General features: G+C 42.2%; 1 protein-coding gene across 5 annotated transcripts in view; it reads left to right on the forward strand.

Annotated features, from left to right (window-relative positions):
• The window catches only part of FOXP1 (forkhead box P1), a 597,798-nt gene that overhangs the window by 244,074 nt on the left and 328,361 nt on the right, over positions 1 to 25,363 (forward strand). Inside the window, exon 4 of one of the 5 annotated variants that reach the window (XM_060161351.1) lies at positions 2,350 to 2,414. The exons of the other annotated variants lie outside the window; for them this stretch is intronic. The gene's annotated coding sequence lies outside the window, so the exon portion shown is untranslated. The remainder of the gene's footprint in view (positions 1 to 2,349; positions 2,415 to 25,363) is intronic. 5 annotated transcript variants of the gene reach the window in all.

A 25,363-nucleotide genomic window follows, 5' to 3' on the forward strand; every position in this document is an offset into this window, starting at 1 on the left:
TTGTTTCTTCATGATTTAGTCTTGAGAGTTTATACGCTTCTAGGAATTTACGTGTTTGTTGTAGGTATTCCAATCTGTGTATAATTGTTCATAGTATTCTCTTAGAATTCTTTGTATTTCTGTGGTATCGTTTGTAACATCTTTTTCATTTCTGATTTTGAGTCCTCTCTTTTTTTTCTTGGTGAGCCTAGCTAAAAATCTGACATTTTTTTTTTTATCTTTTCAAAGATCTAGCTCTTTGTTTCATTGACCTTTTCTGTTGTCTTTTAAATCTGTATTTCATTTACTTCTGCTCTAGTTTTTTTAATTTTCTTCTTACTACTAACTTTGGGCTTCAGTTCTTCTTCTTGTTCTTTGAGGTATACAGTTAGGCTGTTCGAGACTTTTCTTATTTATTGAGATAGGAATTTATTGCTATGAACTTTCCTCTTAGAACTGCTTTTGCTGCATTTCATAAATTTTGGTATGTTTCATTTCCATTTTCATTTGTGTCAAGGTATTTTTAATTTCTTTTTTGATTTCTTCTTTGAGCTGTTGGTTGTTCAGTGAGATGGTGTATAATCTCCACATACGTATGAATTTTCCAGTTTATTTCATGTAAGTAACTTCTAGTTTTATACCATTATAGTTGGTAAAGATGCTTGATATGATTTAAATCCTTTTAAATTTATCAAGACTTATTTTGTGGCTTAACATATGATCTGTCTTGGAAAATATCCCATATACGCTTGGGAAGAATGTGTATTGTTTTGCTTTTGGATGGAATGTTCTATAAGTATCTCAAGTCCATCTGCTCTAATGTGTCATTTAAGGTCAATGTTTCCTAATTGATTTTCTGTTTGAATAATCTATCCCTTGATGAAAGTAGAGTATTTAAGTCCCCTACTAATACTGTGTTGCTGTCTATTCTGTTGCTGTCTGTTAATGTCAGCTTTATATGCTTAGGTGCTCCTGTATTGGGTGCATAAAAGTTGACAAATTTTATATCTTCTCGTTGGATTCACTACTTTATCCTTATGCAGTGCCCTTCTTTGTCTCTTACTTTAGTCTTTGCTTATAGTTTCTCAAGCTTTCTTTTGGTGTCCGTTTGCATGGAATATCTTTTCCATCCTGTCACTTTCAGTCTGTGTGTGTCTTACATCTAAAGTGAGTCTCTTGTAGGCATCATATAGATGGATCCTGTTTTTTTTTTAATCCATTTAGCCACTCTGTTTTTTGTTTGGAGAATTAATTTGTTTACATTCAAAGTAGTTATAGGTATGTGCTTATTGTCATTTTGTTAATTGTTTTCTGGCTGCTTTTGTAGTTCCTGATGTCTCATGCCCTAGGGCAGCTTTGTGTTGTGACATTTAATAGATCTAGACTTTGTGAAAGGAGATTGCAGTGTTTGGTTAGGTCAAGCATTCCAACTGTTTCAACCATTGCAGCCAAGTGGATCGATTAAGTCATGTTGCAGCTGATCAGAGAAACCCAGTCAGCAGCAGGTGGAGGATACTGAGAACCAAATGGAGCCAATTTGGCCATTCCAAAACTGTCAGAGCTTTTGGCCAGTATGATAACTACCATGATTAGCAGGAAACAGGGTTACGTATTTCCCGCTCTCACACCCTCACTGTTCTGTGGTAAGTTGCCCTGAAGGCATGTCTCAGCCAGAATTCTGCCATATAGGCAGAGATGTGTCAGGGAGCATGCCCAGAAAAGTCATACAACTTACTCCATGGGAAAGGTATGAGGAGAAAGTAATACTATTTTGGTGGAAGAACTAGCCAACTTCCTAGCTGAAAGGTGACAGGGTTCTCTCGTCATACCATATGAGATCTAGATTCCAAGTACAGTTCTCAAGGTATGAGGCTGCTGGGCTCCTTGGCACTCACAATCTTTTCAGCTGATCATGTGTCTTGAACACTACTCAGTTCATCAATGAAAAATAATTCCAAACATCTCTAATGCTAGTGAACAGACTTTGTGGTATAATTTTAGATAACGATGTTTGAGGTACCTGTATGATCTTCTCTCATGGAGAGAAAGTTGGGAGAATATCCTGGGTGGATATTCCTGATTCAGCAAACTGTTTCTGTATCCTGGTGATAAAAATATAAACACACATGTGCACCAGATTTTGAAAGAGCTGATTATCAAAACAAGTGAGAATTAGATTAGAGGGACTTTGAGATTCAGATACAGTTGTCATCAGTAAACACACACGTGCATGTGTGCACACTTATATATGATAGAATTGAACTTCCCTTTACAGCAGACCATTTGTTCTGTTTATAACTTCGAGAAATTGATTGGTCAGATTTCATGATTCGTGGGTACCTATTTAAACATAGTTCCGTTCTCTTGCAGTTGGCCGACTGAGGAAGGAAAGCAAGTGATCTTTATGTTGCAGCTGGGAAACCTATCTCAGTACAGTGAGTCTGTTTCTCTACTCTCCTTGAAGTGACAGCAATGCTGTCACTTCTTCCCTTTCAACTCTTCCTCCCATAAGGAGTTGGCCCTTAAAAGCATTTCTGAAGGCATCTTTTCTCTTCTCACCTCTGGTTTGGTCTTTACCTGCTTTTGTTCAGTATTGGCCTGTGGCCTCCAAGTTTGGGAGGCAGCATAACATGGTGGTTGAGACACTGGATTCTAGAAAAGACAATGGGATTCAAATCCACGCCACACCATTTATTAGCTGTATGAGTTGGGCCTCATTCTCCTGCAGGACCTTCACTTCCTCATCTGTTAAATGGGAATAAGAACAGTGTAGTGCTGGGACATATTAAGTGTTGCTTTCTAATTATCCTTCTCTTCCTGCTTCTGCTGTTACTAGGGTGGGTTTATCACCTCTTTCCACCCTTCCCCTGGGTCTCTCCAGACTTAGAGTTCATTCCCTTCCTGTACCAGACAGCCTCGTACAACCCAACTTCCCCAACTCCTGCATCCTTTGTTTTCTCCTTTCCTCTCAACTGCTCGTATTTAGGAATTGGCTTAAAATTTATCCCAATATTTACCCACTTAAGACACATACCTAGTGAGCATGACAAGAAAGCCTTTCTTGAGGCAGGTAATTTAAAGAGGAAGCTTTTGTTACTTTTTCCTTAGACAAACTGAAATCGTGTGCTAAAATACCTGGCTTCAAATTCTCCCTTTACTCTTTTCCGTTCTTTGAAAACACATTCTCCCCTCGTGAATAACTGTTACAAGTTTTGTGTTACAAGCCAGAGCGCCATCACCTCCCCTCTGCCATCACGATCATCATAGGGTGAACTGGAAACCCACATTGTGACCGGGTGTTTTGGGGTATCATTGGAAGCTTTATTGTAGTTATTATTGAATTGTTGTTTTCCACCTGGGCTTCTTTCTGGGCTTTTACTCATGGATTTCTCCCCCCTTGAGTCCATTGCGTAGTACAGAACAACCTTCTTGAATACAGACTCCTGCTTAGCAGTGCCTCTCCTTTGTTACTGGTTTTAAGGTGATCTGGTAGCAGAAGATCCCATTTCATTATGCTTTGAAGATGAGGGTAACGGTATATTCCATGTACGGTTGGCCTCTTCCTGCTAACGTGTGCCACATTGCTTAGTGCTTCACATTAAACAACAACAACAACAACAGTATAATAGAAAGAGAAGGTTCCCCCCCGCTTGCTTGTTTGAAAGCAAGAAATAGAGCGATATTCCTAAATAAAGTATTTTTCTATTTTGAATACACTGAAGGGTATTGGCTGCTGTCAGCAGGATATAAATCATCACATTCCTATCTCGAAGTGTTAAAGTCCACCTGATATTTCGTACACAAAGAATTCATTTATCAGGGGTGCTCTTCTCCATTGAAATCCCACCCAGATGTTTCATGAAACTTAATGTATTTTATGGGAGATATCATTACAGGCACTAGGTGTAAAGGTACCTACAAGTCGTAGGCTGGTGTCATCGGTCTGACGCTCTTACACTAAACCCTGTTGTCTGATCTGACATAGGGCCTTCTTTCCTGCTTTATGAATGCTTTATGTTTGCTGAAGTGAAAATCACAGAGGATGGTACACTCTGGGGCCAGGGCACAGTCTGACAGCCTCAGGCCTGTTGGGTTTGTGTTGGTCGCCAGCACTTAAATATCAAGAGATTATACCTGAAGCAGTCTGGGATTCTGGGTTTTGTGAAAAAAGTGAAATAACACTGGATCCGCAGTGGAGTGGCTGCCCCCTTTAGCTGGGGCGTGGGCTAGAGTTTGTCATTCTCCTCTGGGCTGTTTTACTCATTAATGTGATCCTCTGTCCCTTTAGGCACTGGAATTTGCAACCCCTTACTTCAGCACTGCAAAGGAAAAACAAAAAAAAAATTGGTATTCAGGACTAAACAATATGTGGAGTGTGTCTTTTTGACAGATTTCTGACAAAAGGAAATACGCTTACGTAACTTTCTTGAAATCTCTTTAATTTGTATGTATACAACCTCAGGAATATATAACATTTCTGGAATATAAATGTTATAGAAATTAGTGCATATATAAATGCTAGAAGGTATTATAAATTATATGTATAATTTCTGCTCTTCAGAATGTAATGTATCTGTAGAATCTTCAAACTGGAAGGACCCCTTGCGAGCGTCTAGTTCTAGTTCAGCCCTCTCCTTTGAGTGTTAAGAAATTGAATCCCAGACCCAGAGAGTCTAATGATTTGTTCAAGGCCGTACAGCCAGGAAGTGGTGTTGGGACAGGATGCCTGTGGCCTGTTGGTGATGCCAGGCCGATGGGGTCATTGATGTACAGTGTGGAATAGATGGGGATAGAGCAGAACTTGAAAAGTGCATGTCTTTTCTATTCTTGAAGGTTATTCTTCACAGTTCTCTGTGCCCCACTCTCTGGCCTTCTTCTCTAGCAGAATCCAGACTGATATTTCTTCTGACTTCCTGGACTTTTCTACCAGATGCTCTGCGGAATTTAGTAGGTAATGCCTCTCAAACTGAACTAATTGTCACTCTTTCTCTCTTAAACCTGCTCGATTTTCTGCACGCTTGATCTTGGTCATTATTGCCATGGGCTAGAAGTTGTATCGTACTCTATTTTTTCTTCTCTGATTGCTCATATTCTTGGTTTCCAGGTCATATAAATTCTGTCTTTGAAACTTCTTCCCAAATCAGCATTTCTTCTTCATCCTCCCTGTTCTGTGTTAGGTGAGGTCCCCACCACCTGTTGGTAGGACTGTTGCAGTAGACTTTTCCTCGTACTTCTTCATTCCAGCTTAACTACAATGCCAGTTCTTCGTCATCTGCATTGGTTTTCAACCCTGGCTGCGCTTGAGTCGCTTTGGGATGTTAAGTCTTACTGAAGTCTAGGCCCCGTGCCCAGAATTGGATATAATTGAGTGAGGGTAGGGACTTTGTCATCAGCATTTTCCGAAACTTTCCAGAGGAGTTGTCGTGTGCATCTCCAGAGTTGACAACCGCTGCATGGTTAGTTTTCTGTAAAGCACGTCCGATAGGTCACTCTTTCTGAGTCAAGCCCTGATTCCTACTTTGGCTTGTGAGGCCTCCAGAATTGGATCCTAATCTTCCAAGCCCATCTCCGGCCATTGCTTCCCCATGAACTTAACCAGTCACCAAGACTCGCTGACCTTTCCTGCCTAGCACTCAGAATGCCTCTTGAAGTGCCTTTGCGCTTGTGGTTTGCTCCCCCTGACTCCCCCTTTTTCCTCAAAAAAATTAAAAACTACCTGTCTTTCAAGAATATCATGTCCATTATAAAATCTTCGCTGCTACCAAATCATCCCTTATCACAACGTGTTAGAATTTCCCTATATACTTAACCTTCTTGCCCCTGTAACCAGAGCTGATCAATAAAACTTTCTGCAGTGATGGAAGTGCTCTGCGCTTTCCAGTGTGGTAGCCAGTACGTAACTGGCAGCTACGTGTAGCTGTTCAGCACTCGAAATGTGACTTGTGCCACTGAGGACCTGGATTTTTGGTTTTCATTTCATTTTAATTAAAATATCCACATGTGACTACTGACTCCTGTTTGGGACAGCACAGATCTCGACTCTGAGCTCCTCGAGGACAGGGCCAAGTTTTGTTCTTCTTCACTTTCCATGTGGCAGAGTGGTGTCCACCAACGTTTGCTAAGTGACTGGAGGAATAATGTTGGGGTTGGATCAAAAATTACTCTCTTCTCTAGTTTCACACACCTCGACACACACGTAAGCAAGCAAAAGTCCTGCCTGTGAGCCTGACACATTCAGTCATGTTTGACTCCCACAGAGATTTCATGAACCCATTTTACAGTTGAAGAAATTGAGGATCAGAGAAGTTAAATGACCCAGCCAGGTCATAATTATGAAAAATAAGATCTGATCACATCTGCCAGTTACCTTTGACTATATTATAAACCACACACTTTTTTTCTTTTTTTATGTCTGTCTTTATTTATTTATATTTTTTCCCTTCACTTTTATACTGGCATACAGCACTGCGTAAGTTTAAGGTGTACAGCATGATGCTGTGACTTACATGCATCATGAAATGATTATCATAAGAAGTTTAGTGAACGCCCATCATCTCATAAAGATAAAAGTTAAAGAAATCAGAAAAAAAATTTTCTCTTATGATGAGAACTCACAGCACTTACTCTCAACAACTTTCACATATAATGTATAGCAGTGATAATTATGTTTATCATGTTGTATGTAACATCCGTAGTAGCCAGCTGTCTTATAACTGGAAGTTTGTCCCTTTTGGCTCCCTTAATCCAATTCCCCCTCCCCCACCTACTACACTTTTTTTTCTGATGGTTTTAGTTCTGGGTCTCTGAAAATATCAGTCCCGCAGAGAATGTTCCATGGCCTTATTTGTCGTTAATAGCCCACCTGGTCATTTCACATTTCTAGAGGTTGGCTTTTATCCTTTCATCACTTAAGTGATGTCGTTTCTTGAGTCTGAGGCTGTTGCTGGCTGGCACCAGCTCTCTTGTTTTAACACCAAATCTGCCAAAGATTGCAGTTCACGGGTTTGACCCATCACGGCTCTTTGTTTTACACCGTTTCGAAGACTGCTGCAAAGTTTGCACTGCTAGAGGTGGGATGCGTGATGAAATAATTAAAGCTGAAGTTTAGCAGACCACACATCCAGGAGAGGGAATGGCATTAAGGTTCATCTAAGACCTTAATGTAAAATTGTCTTATAACCTGAAAGCTCTTTTTGTGCAGAGTCTAAATTAGGGCGCTCTTAGTAGGGGAAGGGTAATTGCATTTTTGGTGGATAGTGAATTTCAGTTCTTACTTACAAGAAGTCTATTTGATTAAGTCCTTATAGCTTCCTTGCTCATTCTTTTTCCTTTGCAGTGTATTATGAACAGTAAGGTGATTTTACTTCAAGGGAACGTAACGTTTTTTGCTCAGATTATGTCTCAGTCATTCACAGAATTATCAACCATGATTATCAACATTGAATTATCAACATTTGTCATATCTTCAGAGTTGTGAACAAATACTATGCAGATGCGATCTGCTTGACCTCACCTTGCTGAATGATTTTAGTGGGGAGAGGAATTAAGAAGGAGAAAAGTTGATTTTATGAAGGAACCAAAGAATTGTTGTCATTGACTTTGTTTCTACAATTCATCAACTTTATTCTTTGAAGGAGAGATATCAGTGGTAGACCTGAAACTAATATAATGTGTGTCAAGTATGCCTCAATAATAATAATAAAAAATTCGTTTTAAGATATTTGAAGTGGTTTTAATAGAATGGGCATGCAGGTTACCAGGCGAAACTATTGATTAGACACAGCACTATTATAAAATGGAATCATTGCTATATTAGGACAAGCACTGTATGCAAATGGAACCAATAACAGGGGCATAGAGCTAAAGAGAGATTAGAGAATGCTTCTTGGAGCATGTGGCATTTAGGCCCTTGTCACGTGAGACAGGTGAGCCCTCTCTAGGAGAAGTAAGGCAGAGTAGTGATCGGTGGTCTGTGTGAAGGCTTGGGGCTGGGAGGGTGCAGGGTGTGTGTTATTACATGTTATTATAGTGTCTATTGATGGTAGACTGAAAGTCCGGGCATAGCAAGAGGTGCAATCAGAAGACCAGGCAGGACCACCAACACAAAGGACCTTCTGAGTACCTTTGCACATTTCACCTTGACTTTCTGGCCCTTAGGAAGCTAAGAACTTTTTTTTTTTTTTTTGCGGTACACGGGCCTCTCACTGTTGTGGCCTCTCCCGTCACGGAGCACAGGCTCCAGACGCGCAGGCTCAGCGGCCATGGCTCACGGGCCCAGCCGCTCCGCGGCATGTGGGATCTTCCCGGACCGCGGCACGAACCCGTGTCCCCTGCATCGGCAGGCGGACTCTCAACCACTGCGCCACCAGGGAAGCCCTAAGAACTTTTTAAGCGTGGGTGGGACATGCATCTGGGAAGCCTGTGGCAGCTCCATCAATTTTGAGATGCCTCCCAATGCCCAAAATAGTAAGATGAGAGTGAGGGAAGGTATCCAGGAATTGAAAAGATTTTGCAAACTTGTAATTTTTTACAAGTTAGTTTGTCTTCTGTGTAGATTGGTTTGAAGAGAGCAGGTACAAAGACAGGAAAGAGCCTCCAAAAGGCCCTTGTAGAGTCCACACAAGGCTCTCTTGGCGTGGGGTAGTGCGTCTCGATTGAGATGAAGAAAAGGAAAAATAATTGAATGCCTTTGGTTTGTTGGATGCTGTGGAGGAGGCATCAAAGCAGGCTCCATAGTGTTTGGCCTCATTTACTGGGTGGATGGTGGGAACATCCACCTCCCTGAGGGAGGGACCGTGGGATGGGGACTCCTTGGGCGCTGAGGAAGCTAGAAGATAATGGACGGCCGGGGTCCCAGGGAGGACCCTCCGAGAGGAGCAGGATCTGAGAAGAAGAGAGAGTTGGCAAATGTAGCTAACGGACCAAATCAGGAGAGACTTAAAACTCAGTAACCTTGGCAACAGAGCCGCGGTGAGGGCCGAGGGAGGTGTGGGAGGTGAATCCAGGGAGAATGCAAGTGTAGACAGTGCTTTCTGGAAATCTGTGAAAGGGAAGAGAGAGAAGGGGACATGGGACTGAGAGATGAATCTCCTCATTTTGTTTTGTAACAGATACCAAGGTCTCACCGGAATCTTTTCCTTAAACCTCATTTAAAATTTCTAAGTTTCAGAACTTTCGATGCCTTTCTGACGGGCAGTTCATTAGCAGCAAGTTGGAGGCTTTGGGGAGGGAAGCAGAACAGGCATGTGGAGGGGTGCACATGACTGCAGTCCTTAAGGGGAAGACCTGCAAACGCAAATAACAGCCTTGTCCTGGTGGTCTGGGGCTTTTGGTGTAAATAGAGTTAGCCCCACAGAGTTGAAAAAGCTCTGAGGCCGCCGTGGGTATAAAGCACGCGATGGTTATTGAAAGTGTATGTGTCTGACAAAGATTTCCATCAAAATGTGAGGGCCAAACAAGTTGTGGTGCCAAAGTGGTCAAGTGGTTTTCTAGAAAATTCACTTAATGGCAGTATCACGGCCATAAAGTGACTGTAAGAAATGCAGTCACTTTAAAACGTCTCTGCCCTCTTTTTGGACACCGCGTAATTCTATCCCTTTTATGAATGTCCTCCTCAACCCTAAGTTTGTGTGCGCTTCCCTAATGGAACACGTCTTTACACTCAGGAACCATGTTAATTTATGGTGTATTTTGGGATTCTAAGGAATGCAAAATGGGGCGGTAATACGACTTCTCTTTGTTTTACTCTGAAGAGGTTTTTACTACCGGGTTCTTGACATCTTCCACCTTAGTTTATCTTTATCTTTAACTGGAACCATTTTGTCCCTTAGCTCTATTCTAATTACCTCTCAAAATGGTCAGATTTACAGGCAACACATGACAGAGAAAATGCACAAGAAATCAGCCAGCCTCTCCTGACATTCAACAGCAGCCCACGTCTAAATAGCGGAAAAGTTTATTTGCTTTTTCTGAGGATGTGCTAAGTGATTTTGCAGTGTGAGTGGTATGGCCTTCTAGCTCTTAGGCCTGCATTTATTAAATAAATTTGTTCTCTAACTCAAGTGTTAAGTGTGTATTATGAAACCTCAAAGGCAATTTCAGTGATTGCAACGTGCAAATATTTTTTAAATTATGTAATTAAATACGACTTGGCCTTCGAGGTCCACCGAAGTAATTTATTAATTGAACAGTCTGATTTAATTGTATGTTATTTTCATTTATTCAGGGAAGGGCCTGCATCTTCTGAAGAGAGAGGAGCCTCTTGTGCGCCTTGTCACTGGAGGTGCAGAGGTCTCTCTGAGAAGTTTTTAGCACCCGATTAAATATTAACCAAGAAGAGAGGACTTGTTCCTCCTGTCCCTGATACTCTGTTTTGATGTCTGAGTCTGGTGATTTTAAAGGAGAAAGAAAAAAAAAAAAAGTCCTCTTGGGTAAAATTATTTGTAATCTGTTCGGTTTATCATGACATTATTTAAAAGTGAATCACTCTTTTCCTCTTAATTGTGTCAGTGTACAGGGTCGTATAAAGTAAGCGCATAGGAAGAGAAGCCCCTTGAATTCAGCGATAGCTTCATCCAGCTACAGCTACAGCTACAGCCTTGCCGTATCTGTTTCCTTAAAATGTCATTTTAAAGGTATTGTGGTTTTAGAGCAGCAGCTGTGACTGAAAAGTATGTAAACTAGGCTGTTCCTGCTCATATCATTTTTATATTCTTATGTCAGACCAGAAGGCTGCTTTAAATTTATTTTTCATTGTGTATTAGTTCTAGAGCCCGTTTTTTTTTTCCTTCCTTGGGAACATATGTTCTTTGGGACTTGTGATACTCGAGCGCTTAGGAAAATAACAATTGTTGGTGGGCGGCGGAGAAAACAGGTCTCAAAATAGCTTTTTTATTTGCGTATTGTATTTGGGAGAAGGTGAATCTAAAAAACGAACTTTCACGAGGTAAAATTGGGGTGCCTAGCATTTGTGTTTGAGGAAGTGGAAGAATTCAGGCATACTGTAGTGTCCTAAGTCACGCGAAAGGCAGTCACTTTTAGAAGCCCAGATTGCTCTCCCAAAAAGAAAATACTTTTTGTTGCTATTAAATATAGTTTGTATTGCTACTTCAGAACTTTTTTTTTTTTTTTTTCTCCAGGGAGCCCGCTTACTTAAATTCTTAGTTAATATTTCTGTACAGTTACGTCTTTGTCTCCGGAGCACGCCTTTGCAAATTCCCATTTAGTATGTGGTTGTGGATCAGTATTCATACCACGTGGTACCTCTCACCTGATCAAGTGACAGCGTGGTGTCACGTCAGCCAGCAGAACGTTGGAGTGACTTTTGAGTAGTGGTGGCAAAGAAGGTACAGACGGTTGAAGGGAACGACAGTAATGAGATTTTTTTGTTCCTTTCCTATGTATTTCAACATGTATAATGCCTCGACTCTGCTGTGGAAATTTGGAACGTTGGATAGAGAAATATTCCTTTTCCTAAAGAGCTGTAAACGCAGAGTAGAAAGTCTGAGCTACTAGAGCTTTCCACGGTAACTATAAATTGATGACATGTGTTCGTAATGTCCCTCAGAGCTCAGGATTTCACTTTGAGAGCTGTTTCACATGATAGGTTTCTTTCCAGGTTTTGGAGACAACTTTAGCCCTAAGGATTTGCCCTGAGATTCCACTGATTTGCCTCCTGACTCCAGGCCCACATCTAAGTGCTCCAAGTGGGGAAAGTAACTTGGGGAGGAAGGTGGGTTCCTCACGGGCCTTTTGTTTGGCTTGTCCCAGGCCTCCTGTCTCTCACTGGGCTCCAGGTAGTGGCTTCCTCCATCCATAAGCTAGCTCGTCCTCGTGGTCCTTACATCATAGCCTTGGAAAAGGGCTTCTCAAAGCATCGGGGTTGTTGGTCAATATGGCTGAGAGGTATAGCAGAGACGTTGGCCGTGCAGGAAGGACACCCAGCATAGCATTGGGGCAGGGTGCTAGGACATCCTTTTCTGTGCTTCTGATCCTAGGAAGTTCAAGGTAGTGGCCAAGGGTGTACTTGGGTAACCTGGGGGCAAAGGCTGTTTCCCAGCCTGTATACAAGTATTTCAGTATTTTTTTTTTTTTTTTTTGCGGTACACGGGCCTCTCACCGTTGTGGCCTCTCCCGTTGTGGAGCACAGGCTCCGGACGCGCAGGCTCAGTGGCCATGGCTTACGGGCCCAGCCGCTCCACGGCATGTGGGATCTTCCCGGACCGGGGCACGAACCTGTGTTCCCCTCCATCGGCAGGCAGACTCTGAACCACTGCGCCACCAGGGAAGCACAGTATTTCAGTATTTTAACAACTTCTTCAGGCAACCACTGTGTACCAGTTGAATATCATCCCTGGGTACCACTCTTTCTCCCAACAAGGTGACTGAGGTGTGGAGAAGGGAAGAGGATTACCAAATTCTAGCAGAGTCGCTGGTGGATCCAGGAGTAGAAACACATTTCTCTTCCCTTCTAGTGAAATGTTCTTTCCACTTCACTCTGGCCCCTCTTATCCAGGGTGTGGAAAAATCTCTTTTCCTACTAACTTCAAGCCAGAGTTGATTAAAAGGCATTTTCTTAGGAATAAAACTGAGAGGAGAAAACAAGATACCTGGAGCACTGAAGTGAATGACTTTCTAGAAGAAAGTTAGCTTGTGTAGATTGTCGTTCATATGCGACAGGCTGGCACAGTGCAGGGGACCTTTGTGATGCCTGTGTCCCTTGTCTTGCCTTCTTGCTGTTCACAGGACCCTGCTCCAAAATCTCCTTCTGACGTGATTGATGTTCCCAACGGCCATCTTCTCCCGCCGTCTCTTTTCCACATTTGTTGGGAGTCAGAGGCTCTTGTCTTTGCTTTCTTCCACATCACCTGTGCGGTCTCAGTCACACAATGCATCTGCTCCTCAGGAGGGAGTGCCTTGGCTAGATCCCCTCACAGGTACCTTTCAGCTCTAAAATGTGTTTGTTCTCCTCTCTCATCTGAGATTTTTTCCCCATATAAGCCTTATTCCCTCCACTGAAAAGTCTGGATCACACAATGGGTGGTGTAGAACAAATGTGAATTTTGGTCATGAAGACACAAGACATCTCATTTGACCCCCGGTCTGTTTTCTGGGGGGACAGGCTGGTCTTTTGTCCTTGGTAAAACTTGGTCAAGGAATTTCTGGTGAAATGAATCTATCACTTCGTATCCTAAATGGGGGTTTGTGCTGTATTATTATTATTGTTATTATTATTTCTGTCACTGATAAAACTCCATGGAATGACTGGGTGGGGGTCCTATGGCCTTTTCCCCACCCCACTGAAGAAGCTCATGCAAGATTGTGTGGTGTAGAAAGTGCCTTAGCAATTAAATAAAAGAAAGCCTGGTTCATATAAAGAGACATGTTTCTATATGGAAAATATGAGCCTTTTTTTTTTTTTTTTTTTTTTTTACATGGACCAGGTGTGGATTAGTTCACTGAACCTTTCACCCAGCCGTATTCCCGCTTGTAATTCTTCTGAGGCATAGTTCAGCCAAGTCAAAGAAACATGTTATTAAAGGTGAGCTGAAAGGCATTTAGAAAATAAACAAACTGTTTAAGACCCTAAATCAGTAACAGAATCTATATGCTCAGACTTGAAAAGTACGAGAAAATCTGTTTCAGTACCTTTGGGTTTCAGGCCAGATTCTTCTCTTACCTTCTTTGAACATGGCCGCAAAGTCCTTTTCGGTCGTTGGCGGGACGAGCAGTTGCCGCTCGCTTGGACTGTAGCTGTCTTAAAGCTGATGATTTACCCTCCACTGAGACCGGTGAGACCCCAGTCTTAAACTTACGATTTTCCAGCTAATATTGAGGGAGGAAAATAAATACTTTGATTTTATTTTAGCACTGTGTTATTAAGTTTAAAATCTGCTGTACGTTCTTTCCTTTTTTCTAGCCTGTAGCATGGCACAGAACCAGATATTATTAACAACTTGTAGAGATGATAGAAATCAAGCGTGGGAAGTTTTAGATTTACTTCAGTTACATTATCCCTGGTTAAAATAACAGTGGCTATCTTTTCCTTAGCACTCACTATGTGCCAAGCACTTTTCCTTCCCTTTCTTTCTTCCTTTCTTTCTCTTTTAAAATATTTATTTATTTATTTAATTATTTTTGGGCTGCGTCGGGTCTTAGTTGCGGCACGTGTGATCTTCGTTGTGGCACGTGAGATCTTTCATTGCGGCACACGGGATTAGTTGCCCCGCAGCATGTGGGATCTTATTTCCCCGACCAGGGATCAAACCAGCGTCCCCTGCATTGCAAGGTGGATTCTTAACCACTGGACCATCAAGGGAGTCCCCAGGCACTTTTCTAAGCACTTTTTTATGTTAATGCTCTTAATTCCTCGAAAGCACATTATGTTCCATCATTCAGCCCGTTTTTGTGGATGAGCACACTGAGGGGTGGAGAGAAGTGAAGTAACTTGCCTGAGTTCACAAGGCCAGTAAGCAGCAGAGCTGAGTTTTGAAGTCTTGAACTTGAATCTGTGCTTGTAAGGTCTGAACTATTCTAGACTAAACTCTACTGTGCGGTACTATTTTACAGACTACTGAGTTTTAACGGAAGCAGCCCCAGGCAGCATTAAGAAATAAAGATAGGGCTTCCCTGGTGGCGCAGTGGTTGGGAGTCCGCCTGCCGATGCAGGGGACACGGGTTCGTGCCCCGGTCCGGGAAGACCCCACATGCCGCAGAGCGGCTGGGCCCGTGAGCCATGGCCGCTGGGCCTGCGCGTCCGGAGCCTGTTCTCCGCAACAGGAGAGCCCACGGCAGTGAGAGGCCCGCATACCGCAACAAACAAACAAACAAACAAACAAAAAAGAAATGAAGATATTCATCCTGAGCCTTGCCACCTTCACCCCGACCCCCCAAAACTGCCATCAGGGTTTTTCCCTAATTAGAAAAATTTTCTTTCTGTTTTCTTTTGGTTGTTTTTATAGTCTCTTCGCAGCTAAGGACTGGGTGGGTATCATTTGTGTCCTGTCGTGCCGCTTCTCCCTTGATTATCTTCAACTCCCCTTGTGACTGTGGGATTGCGGGAGGGCCTTCGAACCATGTTTAAAGTAATTCCAAAAATCTGGAACAAAGGAGGAGAGGCATTTTGGGGGTATTCTAGGAGTCTCCCTGGCCCACTTTTTACAAGGTGAGCAGTTCCTCCCCCAGTGCCTCAGGGTGGACGCAGAGCTCCTTTCAGAAACTCAGAGTGAACAGAAAAGAATCACCCCATCCCCACCTGTGCTGCTTTACCTGACAGAAAGGGGAGCAGGTTCAGGCAACAGCTTCATCTGGTGCACTTCTGAGTAGCTTTGCTTCGTTGAAGACCATATGCTGAGTTTGTCAGAGTCATCTGCCGCTTTTCAGCCATTCTTGTTTTAGGAACGTTAACTTGCTGGGTTGGGGAAGCAGCATCGCGCGCGCAGACAGCCACGTCAGGCTCCTCCCAAATGTCCCTCCTCGTTTGTCAAGTTCTGGGGGGCATTCGGCAGAGCTTTATTGTCGTCAGGATTACAGGTTCCCTAGTATCAGTGTTAATACAGCATCCTGTATATATCAGAAACCTTTTCAGCTAAGGAGCCGAGAGGGTGAGCCCCACAGGGTTCTAAATTATCCTGGCATTTCTTAGTGTATTTCTAGTGGGAGCCAGAGCGATGGTGAGCTTTGGAAGATGGGAATGTTCTATGTCGTGAACATTGCGGTGGTGGTTATAAGACTGTATACTTTTGGCCAAGCTCATCAAATTGTACACATAAAATTGATGAATTCTGTTGTATGTAAATTAAGCCTAATACTGATTTTAAAATATCTTGGAAAAAAAAAAAAAGATGGGTCAAAGTTGAGTGTAGAAGGGAGCTGGGATCTGCAAATGTCAGAGAATTCAGGAAGAGAGGCCTGGGAAAGGAAATGGGATGAAAAGGAGCCAGGAAAATTTGCCTCATCATTTGGCATTTCTCTGGTGGCCAAAAGGTAAGCTGCTGCTTTTGGGTCACTCGCGAGCACTGGGGGCACGTAGCTGCCAAGTTTTGCAGTTTAAGGACTAATAAAGTCGGGATGTGGGTAATACTGGGAGAGGGCTATTTTCAGGGAAAGATTGCTGGGAGGTCTTCCCACCTATAGGGACTGTGTGAGTGGGTTCATTCTTGAGTGTCTCTCCCTGGGTGCACATGTCCACAGTAAAGTGCAACTCGGGAGCCACTTTGAGGGTCTTTTCTACGTGCACCCGGAATGTTAGCCATTGTATATATATAACGGAGGGATTGAGGAGCTGGGGTGAGATATAGGATTCTTTTTATTCAACTTACCTGCCGACTCGTGGTGTTCATTCCACGTATATTTATTGAACATTGACCATGTGTAGCTACTGTTCTGTATTAAGAGACAGCATGCAGGACAGATGAAGTCCTTGCCTTCATGGAGTTTACATTCTGTTAATTTGTCCCAAACTGAAATGCACACAGTCAAGATTAATCTGCCTGGTTTTATCTGTTGCCTAAACGTTCCCAGAAAAAACAAACAGAATGTTTCGCCAAAGATTGAAGCCTCCAGGAGCCAGATGTGGCCACGGGAAGAATGTCTTCAAGAGCTTGTCATCTGGCTGCAGCTGTGCTAACCTAGGCCTGCTAGGCAGCCACGAGTTGTGTCTGCCAACTGGTGGCCAGACGCGACTGCAGGTTTAAACAATTAGCGGATTCGTTCACCCGGTGGCCGGATTCGCTGTGTGTGTCCTAAGATTACCACTGCTGTCCCGACCAGGAGCCTCTGTGGTCCCGGGCAGAAACAGCCACAAGGGAACCGAAAATCAGCCCCTTGAGAAAATAGCCAAGGCCTTCTTATCCTGGAACGTGGAGAGGGATTCAGGGGGAAACCATTGTCAGCAAGAAAGCAGAAATAAACCAGACGTGGCCCCTGCCATGCAAATCTTGATTCCAACCAAGAGCTCCTGCCTGACCCAGAACGCCTGCCTGTAGCCTGCCCCTGCAGAAAAGCAGAGAGGAGAGTTGGCCTGTGAGGCCTTCTGGTTCCCAGTTATTGTGGTTTTTAATTGTTGCCTCTTTGTGAGAACCATTTATGACGACCTATATTGATTTTACCCGCAAGAGATTTCCATTAAAAGTCTTAATTCCTACCTTTGAAAGCAACTGGATACCTGCAGATGTGCCATGACTTTTCAAATATCTACGCACATAAATATGTACATGAACACGATGCTTCAGCCTACCTGGTGTGGAAGATGTTTTAATAAAACGTGGTGTTGCTGGTTTCCCGGAGTAGGCAGTTTCTGTCGTCATATGGGATACGATGATTTTGATCACCCATTGTTCGGCCAGTTCCTGATACCACAATAGTTGCTCAGTAAATGTAGAATGAGCCGAATAAGGAAAAATTCCAGCGGGCATGCTGACGTTCAAGGACAGTGATTCAAAGTGAGTGTGGTTATTTCACATAATAAATGAGGGAAACAACCTACAATTTAGAGCAAAAAGAGAAAAATAGTAAAGGTGCAATTGGAACACTTTTAGCATTCTTTTTTCAGACGTCGACATCTAGTGTCCGATTATCACAGAAGGCACAAGATAGTGGAGATGAAGATTTCGAAGGGGGATTCTTCTGAACCTAAACTGATCGATCCTTGTGGGGACATCTTTATTACAGTGAAGTTCCAAGTGGTTTTTCAAAGAAGCCCCACCGTAAATAAGTAACAAAGACAACAAGATGGTTCAAGTGAGGAAGAATTTTAAGACACGAGTGTATGTGTAAAAATCAACTTTTGCATTCTGAGTGCATTGTGTAAATTTGCTGTGCACGAAACAGAAGTGAAGCCATTTGGTTTTGTGGCATTGGTGTGGGCTGGCTGGGGGGGGTGGGGGAGAAAGTTGAGGCATTGATAAAGTATGCGGCGAGCCAGATGGTTGCATTACACGTCTTTTGTGTTCTTGTTTGCTTCTTAAAGCAGTTGCAGAATTTGGCCCTTGGCGATATTTCTTCGTGCTTGTATGTTCTGCTACGAATTTACTTTTGTCAGAGTCCTTTGAAAGAAAAGCCTTGCTCTTAAAAAAAAATTTTTTTTTTTTACTTACATTATAAACTTGTGAAGTCAACAGTGTGTTCATAAAAATATTTTTTAAATGTTAAGTATGTTAGTAAATAGCAGGAAGATCAGCTTTTCTTTTTCCTTAGCACAGTAACTTCAACCATATTTCACTTCCGTTCAGAGATTTTTGCAAAATAATGAAGGTAATAGAATCGATGGTGGATGGATGGATGGATGGAGACAGACAGACAGAACAGCTACATTGTTCTTCCAGTAATAATGGGGCTTATCTGATGAGAGATTTTAACGTTTCCTCTTAGAGCAAGTTGTCAGGTTGTGGTTTACCTATTGTGTTTTACCTGTGAGTCTGACTTGCTGATATATAAGTTAAGTGGGAATGCTTTGGGGTCGGTTGGTAGGTCTTGCCTGTGTGTTCGTTTGGCATTTATTCGAACTGTTTATCACACCGTCCCTGAAATTTATATTTATTTCCTACTACAAGCACATTTGATACTGCAGTCACCCGTGGAAAGTATATTTAAGATATTCTAACTGTATATAAAGGATGATATTTTATCACTGAATGCTTTTAATAAGGAGTTGCTTTGGAGCTAATTTTCTCCCATCATGATGGAATGCTTAGGATAATTTAATGTCCTTTTCACAGTCCCAGTTTATCTCTCCCCTTTTTTTTTTTTTCCTTCTGCTCAAACGAGAGAAGAGCCCAAATGTAGGATCCTTGGGCCATGGTTTATTCTCCTGTTGTGCACAGATTCCAGTTTTAGTTGGAACCTGTGGTCCCTGATGAGAAAACAGGAAACTTAGAGTCCTAACCTTATTGAAATCTCTGCCTGGTCTAGTCACAAGTCTGAGGCAACTCCTTCCAATAATGAAGCCATTGTACGCATCATATCTGATCAGTTCTTGAAATGTTTTAGTAAGTCTATCTTACAACATTATAAGAAGATAATCAGCAGCCTTAGAAGGTCCCCATCTGGACTGTAGAGTTCTCTTACTGAAAGATGTTTTGCCTTTTTGAGATAGCTCTCGCGTTTTATCATCTGTTCCGCCGAGATGAAGTGCATATGAAAAGTCAGTGACTCTGAATCCATCTGTTGTTATTATTTTCCACTGATAATTGGCTTGAACAATGAAATGTCTGTGTCTTCACCCTTTGAAACCGTACACCCTGTTTCTTTTCTGGAGGTCTCACTGCAACTCCCCCCCCCCCATTTTCCCCCTTCATTCTCTCTCAAGCTTGCAGCGAGTGGCGCTCGTGTGAGGATGACATCTTTGACTCTGTGCATCAGTATGTGTCACTCAGCATGTAAAGCTTGCATACGGATTTTTGTCACAAGCCCTGTGTCTGCGCTGTTTGCTCAGGGATCCAGTGCTCTGGCGGCAAGGAGCTTAGCTGGGGCCACAATGCGTGGATCCCTTACCTGGATCGTCGTCTTTATTTCCCTATCCTCATTAAAATATTAATTTCGAGGACAGTATCTAATACCTATGGAATTAGATACTACCTATAATTGTGTAATATATTCAGTTGCATCCAGGTTTGCACGATACAGAGCATTAATATTGGATTCCACTAACAGCATTTCCATTAGCTTGCTCGACCAGTATGAGATACAGATGAGCTGGGAAGCATAACTACCTGCTAGAACTGCCAAAACAGTCATTAGAAGCTCCACTGGGATGGACAAAGGCCTTTTTCTCAGTGATATACTGATTAAATTTTGTTCTATGGTTTATTTGCATCAAGGTTAGATCACTACAGTCTATGCAAGAGGGTTATCTAACACCTGACTTGGAAGGTCATTTCAAGACAAAACAGCGAAGAGAATAGGCATCTTGAGTTTCTTGGGGACTCCCTCTTAAAGAACCTGTATTTTATTTCAGGGGACTTTGGGAATTTTCAGATTTTCTCTCTGTATTATACCATAATATATGTTTAAGGTTCGTTTTTTTTTGTTTATGTCACAGTTTTTAAAAACTTTTCAGTAATGTTCTTTTGCTTTGGGGGCAGAGTGATATAGCCAGGAAACAGTGTGGTGTTAATAAAATAAAACCCACTTTGGAAATAGAAAGCCACCTTATTTCCCTTGGCTAGCGTGATCGTGGTACATCCTCTGAGGCTGTGAAAGACCTGTGACCTACCCTTTTTCAGTCCAAGTAATAATGTAGGCGCATTCTATGGAATAGCAGTGCTGGATTTGCCCCCAAAGTCCTATGTGGCATTAAAAGGACGTAGACGAACGTAATCTTATTTATGTTTCAAATGAAATCATTTAATACTGCAAAGGTTATTAAAAAATAATTAAGTTACTAAGACCAACATGTGACTGGACCATACAGTAAGAGGTTAGGGGTGAGTATGAGTTGACTCCATGAGCTGAGAAAATGCAGTAGTGAATTCCTAGTGCCTGCCTGTTTCTCCTCTTGCTTAAATTCCTTGGTTCTAAGGACAAATTATGTTGAGGTATGGCATATTTGCTGCCAAAATGGAGAAAATTGTTGACTGTAATTATGTTATTTAATTGAAATTATAAGTGGTTGAGGCCACTCAGTTAAAAGCATTCTTTCTAATATATGGGTAATGTTTTTAAATGAGTGGTCATGGATTGATGACATTTGAAAGGCAGGCATTTGGGATGTATTTTTGGAAGACTCAAATTGTTTTTCTTAAATCATTAGTGAACTAAAGAGTGTAAAGGGACACGTTTTGTTTGGTTTATTCTCTTTAATTAGATATGTGTGAATATTCTGTGTGAGAGCATATATATGCACGTATATGCAGGTACATATATGTGCGTGTATGTGTGTATATATTTTATATGTGTAAATATTTACACATAGATGCAACGGAGCTTTCTGGAGGTACAGACTCACAAGGATCGGTTTATAATGGGGCAAAGCAGAGAAACAAGAGGTGTATTTCTGACCTTAAATTGTGGCCGGCCGAAAACATGTGATTGTTCAAACCTCTCATCGAATATTAGAGATCTAAATTCAAGTTACAGTAAAACTCTGCTGATGTGTCTTAGGCCAGGTTCTTTTTGGAGTGCTAGAGATACAACAATAGCCCTGTATTCCCCATGTCCCCCTGCCCTGCCCGCCCTCTGCCATACATTCCCCCCCCCCACCCAGGAGTGAGTTCTTAATTACTAATGAATGCAATTCATTTTAATTGTTATTATAGCAACAGAACATTTAACTGTCTCCTGTTTAGTCCTTGTCCTTTGGAACAGGCAGTGTCTCCCGTCAGAGAGAGGACAGGTAGAAGGCACAGCGGGCGTCTGATTGAGCCAGTTATTCATTTGCTGAGTGTTTGTGTTTATGCAAAGGGGCCTCTTCCTGCATATTTAATCTAGAGTAAGGCAGTGGCTTTTGTTGTGTTTAGCCCACATACCTTCAATCCTTCCTCACACTGCCGCCAGCCTGGGAGCCCTGAGAGCTCGCAGGCTTCCCAGCGCCTGTACTTTCTCCCTTACAAACTCTCAACTTTCTTCCGTTGTGTGAAAATTGCGTCTCCGGCCCCAAAGCTTCCCTTCCTCACCATGCACGGGTAAGTGTGTACGAAGCCAAGGCTGATACTTTTGTTTCATTTTCCAAATGTTGAGAGGCTACTTTGCCTGCTCTTCTGGTCCCGGTTCCTGGGCCGTTGTCAGTTGCTTGGCGGCGTTGAAATAGACAAGTACAGGTGCCTCTCAGGAAATGTGGCTGAATTTTCAACTGGCAGAGAGAGGCTCTTGGGAACTGCGGGGGGTGGGGGTGGGCAGGGGGGAGAGAAGCAGAGAGAGGAAGATGGGGAGAGAGAAAGAGAACAGCTTTATTATTCTTTGTCCTAACAAATCCTGTTTTGTAACTGTCCTGCAGATAATGCTGCCATTGTTTGCTAAAAGCCTTCAAACAGTGTGTGAGACCGAACTGTAAGAAAGCAGTGAAACTCTGCTGCTGTATTGTCTATCCCCAGGCCAGGGTCCTCCCCGAAAGTCTGTGCCGGAATAGGAAGGGTTTTCTTCAGTGGAAATCGAATCGTCTCTTCATTGATATTAATAGCACACTGGAGATGTTGGCCGTGCTGTGCAGAGCGGCGGTTGGGAGGGAAGGAAATCTGATCTTGCTGGGGGGAAGATGACAGCCTCTTGGCCCCATGGTGGAGGAGACATGCATCCAGGCTCAGCCTGCATAATGGCATCCTGGCTTCACTGTTTACTCTAGGAATTTTAATCTTGCGCTGTTGGTTTTACCATCCGGGGTCTTGATATTTTTTGTTCCTGTACTGTCTTTAGAAAGTACGATGTTCAGGGTCTTAATCCAGTCTTTTTTAAAAGTGAAATTAAAAAAAAAAAAGAGAGAGAGACCTAGAGAAATTGACACGCTGTGCACTTTGATCATTCTGGGGTATGATGGTAGAAATCGTGTGAGAAATTCAAAACTAAATGGCCACAATTAAGAAGGATGAGCCATCCAAGGGAAGATATGCCCTATGTAAAGATATTTCAGAGGCTAGGAATTGTGTCCAGGGTCTGAAAGGAGTTTTCATTGCCAGTTAACTGTTGCCTCTGTTTGAGTGACTCTTTTCAACAGAAGAGTGTGCTGTTCCCCCGCAGGTCGGAAACCGTGAGAATGTGAATCCAATTTCATCAACCTTATTAAAATATGTAGGGACTTGGGTCTTCTTAGGTACAAATCAGTCTAGAGACTTAGAAGCATTTGTTAGCAGTGAGGCCGCTGAAGGTTTTTAATAATAAAATTACAAATACCCTGTCTAATTGTAAGTATATGACTTTTATGCTCGGTTTTTAAGGGGAAGAATACTTTTTTTTTTTCATGAGGAAAAGTAACTCCGCCAGAGCACCTTCTGTGATTAGCGCTATTGTATTCTTAAATTTTGATTGATAGAGATAATAGTTTTCACTTAAAAATACAGACAGGTACTTTAACTTTCCATGACAATAGCTATTTGCATTTCTTTTATCTTTTTGTTTAACATCTATGGGGGCTGGGATGGATTTGATTATTAACTCTTGTTGCACACACTCCGCGTAAATCTAAAACAAAGGCTTTGTTAGAGCTTCAAAGAGAAAACAGCAAATATTGTTTTTAAGTTTCAACATTTAAAGCCTGCTAAGGGATACCTATAAAATATTTTCACAGGACCATGACCAAGGTTTTGCTTTCCTTTAAGGTAAGAGAGAGTGGTGTTTTCCAAATGAGATGGGCCAACATGGAGTTGCGGGGGGCCTGAAGTACTTCCACAGGCAAAGCCTCGGCCAGGTTTTGCCTGTACCATGGGGCTTGCTTCATGTAGAGTAGTTCAGATTCTTCTTACTAGAACGGACCCCAAGTTAGGTCCTCTGATTTAGTTGACGGTCCCAGAGGGTGGGGAGAAGGGAAGTAAAATGTTCCTCGCAGCAATAGGAGGGGGACGTAGGGGCAGTGACGGATCCCCTGTGGTAGATTTTTCTTTGATAAAGAGAAGTAAAGGAGATGTGGCCCCTTGTAAACCAGCAAACCTGGGTGATGGCCAGGGGCGCCTCTGGTCCCAGAGACCTGCTCGACACAATAGTTTTCCTTTTCTTTTTCTTTCTAATTTACTTCCTTTTCCTTCCCCCCCCCCACCCCCGCCCCGTGTACTCTCCCTGTTTCTTTCCTTCTTTTCTTCCTTCTTTTCTCACTTCCTTCCCTCTCTCCTTCCTCTTTCTTATTGTAAGCCTGACTCAGTATTTGAAGTTATTAGAGCCGAGGGGAAAAAAAAAAAAAGAAGGTTGATTTCTAAGTGGATTTTCTTGTCTTGAGTGCAAGAAAATGAAGTGACCCTTGTATTATCATTTCTCAGCTAGTCGAGTTTGTGTTGAAGATAGTTTTGTTTTTCTAGGACATCTTTGAAAAACAAAACAGAAAAGCCACATGAGTTAAGATTCGCAGGTTTAAAGAGACAGCCATCTCTTGGAAATTGGCCCTTTGAGATTTTCTGTTTTCTCACATGAAGTATATGTCATTTGATGGGGATATTTGGGAGGATGGGAAGTTTGAACCCCGGTTCTGGACTTCGAGAGAAGGGTTGCTCTAGCCAGAGATGAAACTCCTAACTGCCACCTTCGTCATGGCGCAGGAGCTGGCGTTCATCATCCTCGCATCCCAGGGACACTGACACACAGTAGGTTCTCAGCCAGCATTCGTTGGACTGAAGGTTGCAATGAAATAAGGTGGCTGTCCTTCACAGTCTCTTGTATACTTGTACAAAATGAAATATAATGCTGAAATCCTGATGCAGATCATTTCCTTGAGCTGCCATGGAAGAATAGGGAGAAGTATTTTTAATGGCAAAAAAAAAGAGCATATATTGTTCATTTTTCTTCTTGTGAAATAAAATCACACCTCCACGTTTTGCCTGCACCTCGTTTCCAGCTAGGCCATACCAACTGGCAGGATCACACTGGTTAAATTAAGGGCAAATATACTGATAGAAAGTATGAAATTGAAGCATTGTAGTAACCTAGGGGGTCTAGAGAGTGAAATTCCTAATGGGGAATAGGGGGAACTGGGGAGACAGAGGAGAAGAGGAAGGTACATTAGTCTCCTAACCTAGGGATCTCAGCTGAAGAGTAACGTCGTGGTCAAGGTCTTTATGGTCAACAAATAGCTTTAGGTAAATAACATTATCGCAAACAATAGTTAAGAGGCCACACTCAGAACAGTTTCTGGTGTTCACAGGATCTTAATTGTACAGAGAATGACATCAAGGAAAATAAGTAATTTCTGTTTACCGTATCCCTGGCTCACCTTTAAAAACCTAAAGCCGATAGGAAACTTAAGACAGAAAAAGAAAAAAAAAATGAAATTCATTTGGTGCCTGCATTTTTTCTAAGAGGAGACAAGGGGGCTGCAGGGCAATATTTTTCTTTTTCTTTTTAACTTAAAACCGTTACATAATTGTTTAATTTTTAGTTTTGGTGCTTGTGCTGCCAGTAAGCATGCAGGTATGTCGTTGATATATTTGATAAGGTGAAGTGTTTTGTTTTGTTTTGTTTTTAATAGCAGTTTTGGAAATGGAGGTTTTATGCTCTGGAAAAAATGAAATGCAGATTTTTCTCCTAGTTGTTGATTTCTGACTCTTGTAGGCTAGTAATGAGGCAGACTCAGGCCCCAGAACTACTCCCTAATTTTCTTGTCTATTATATTGACACATTTCATTTAATTTAGTATGATGGCAAACAGCTGTTGAACTATTAATCTTTTCTCAGCAAAGCTGGAAAAATATCTTTTAGATTACTTTGCTAATGTATACTAAAAACTAAAATCAACAGAAATAAATTAATGAGT

Source organism: Lagenorhynchus albirostris, chromosome 10 (genome assembly GCF_949774975.1).
Source record: "Lagenorhynchus albirostris chromosome 10, mLagAlb1.1, whole genome shotgun sequence".
Classification (NCBI taxonomy): Eukaryota; Metazoa; Chordata; class Mammalia; order Artiodactyla; family Delphinidae; genus Lagenorhynchus; species Lagenorhynchus albirostris.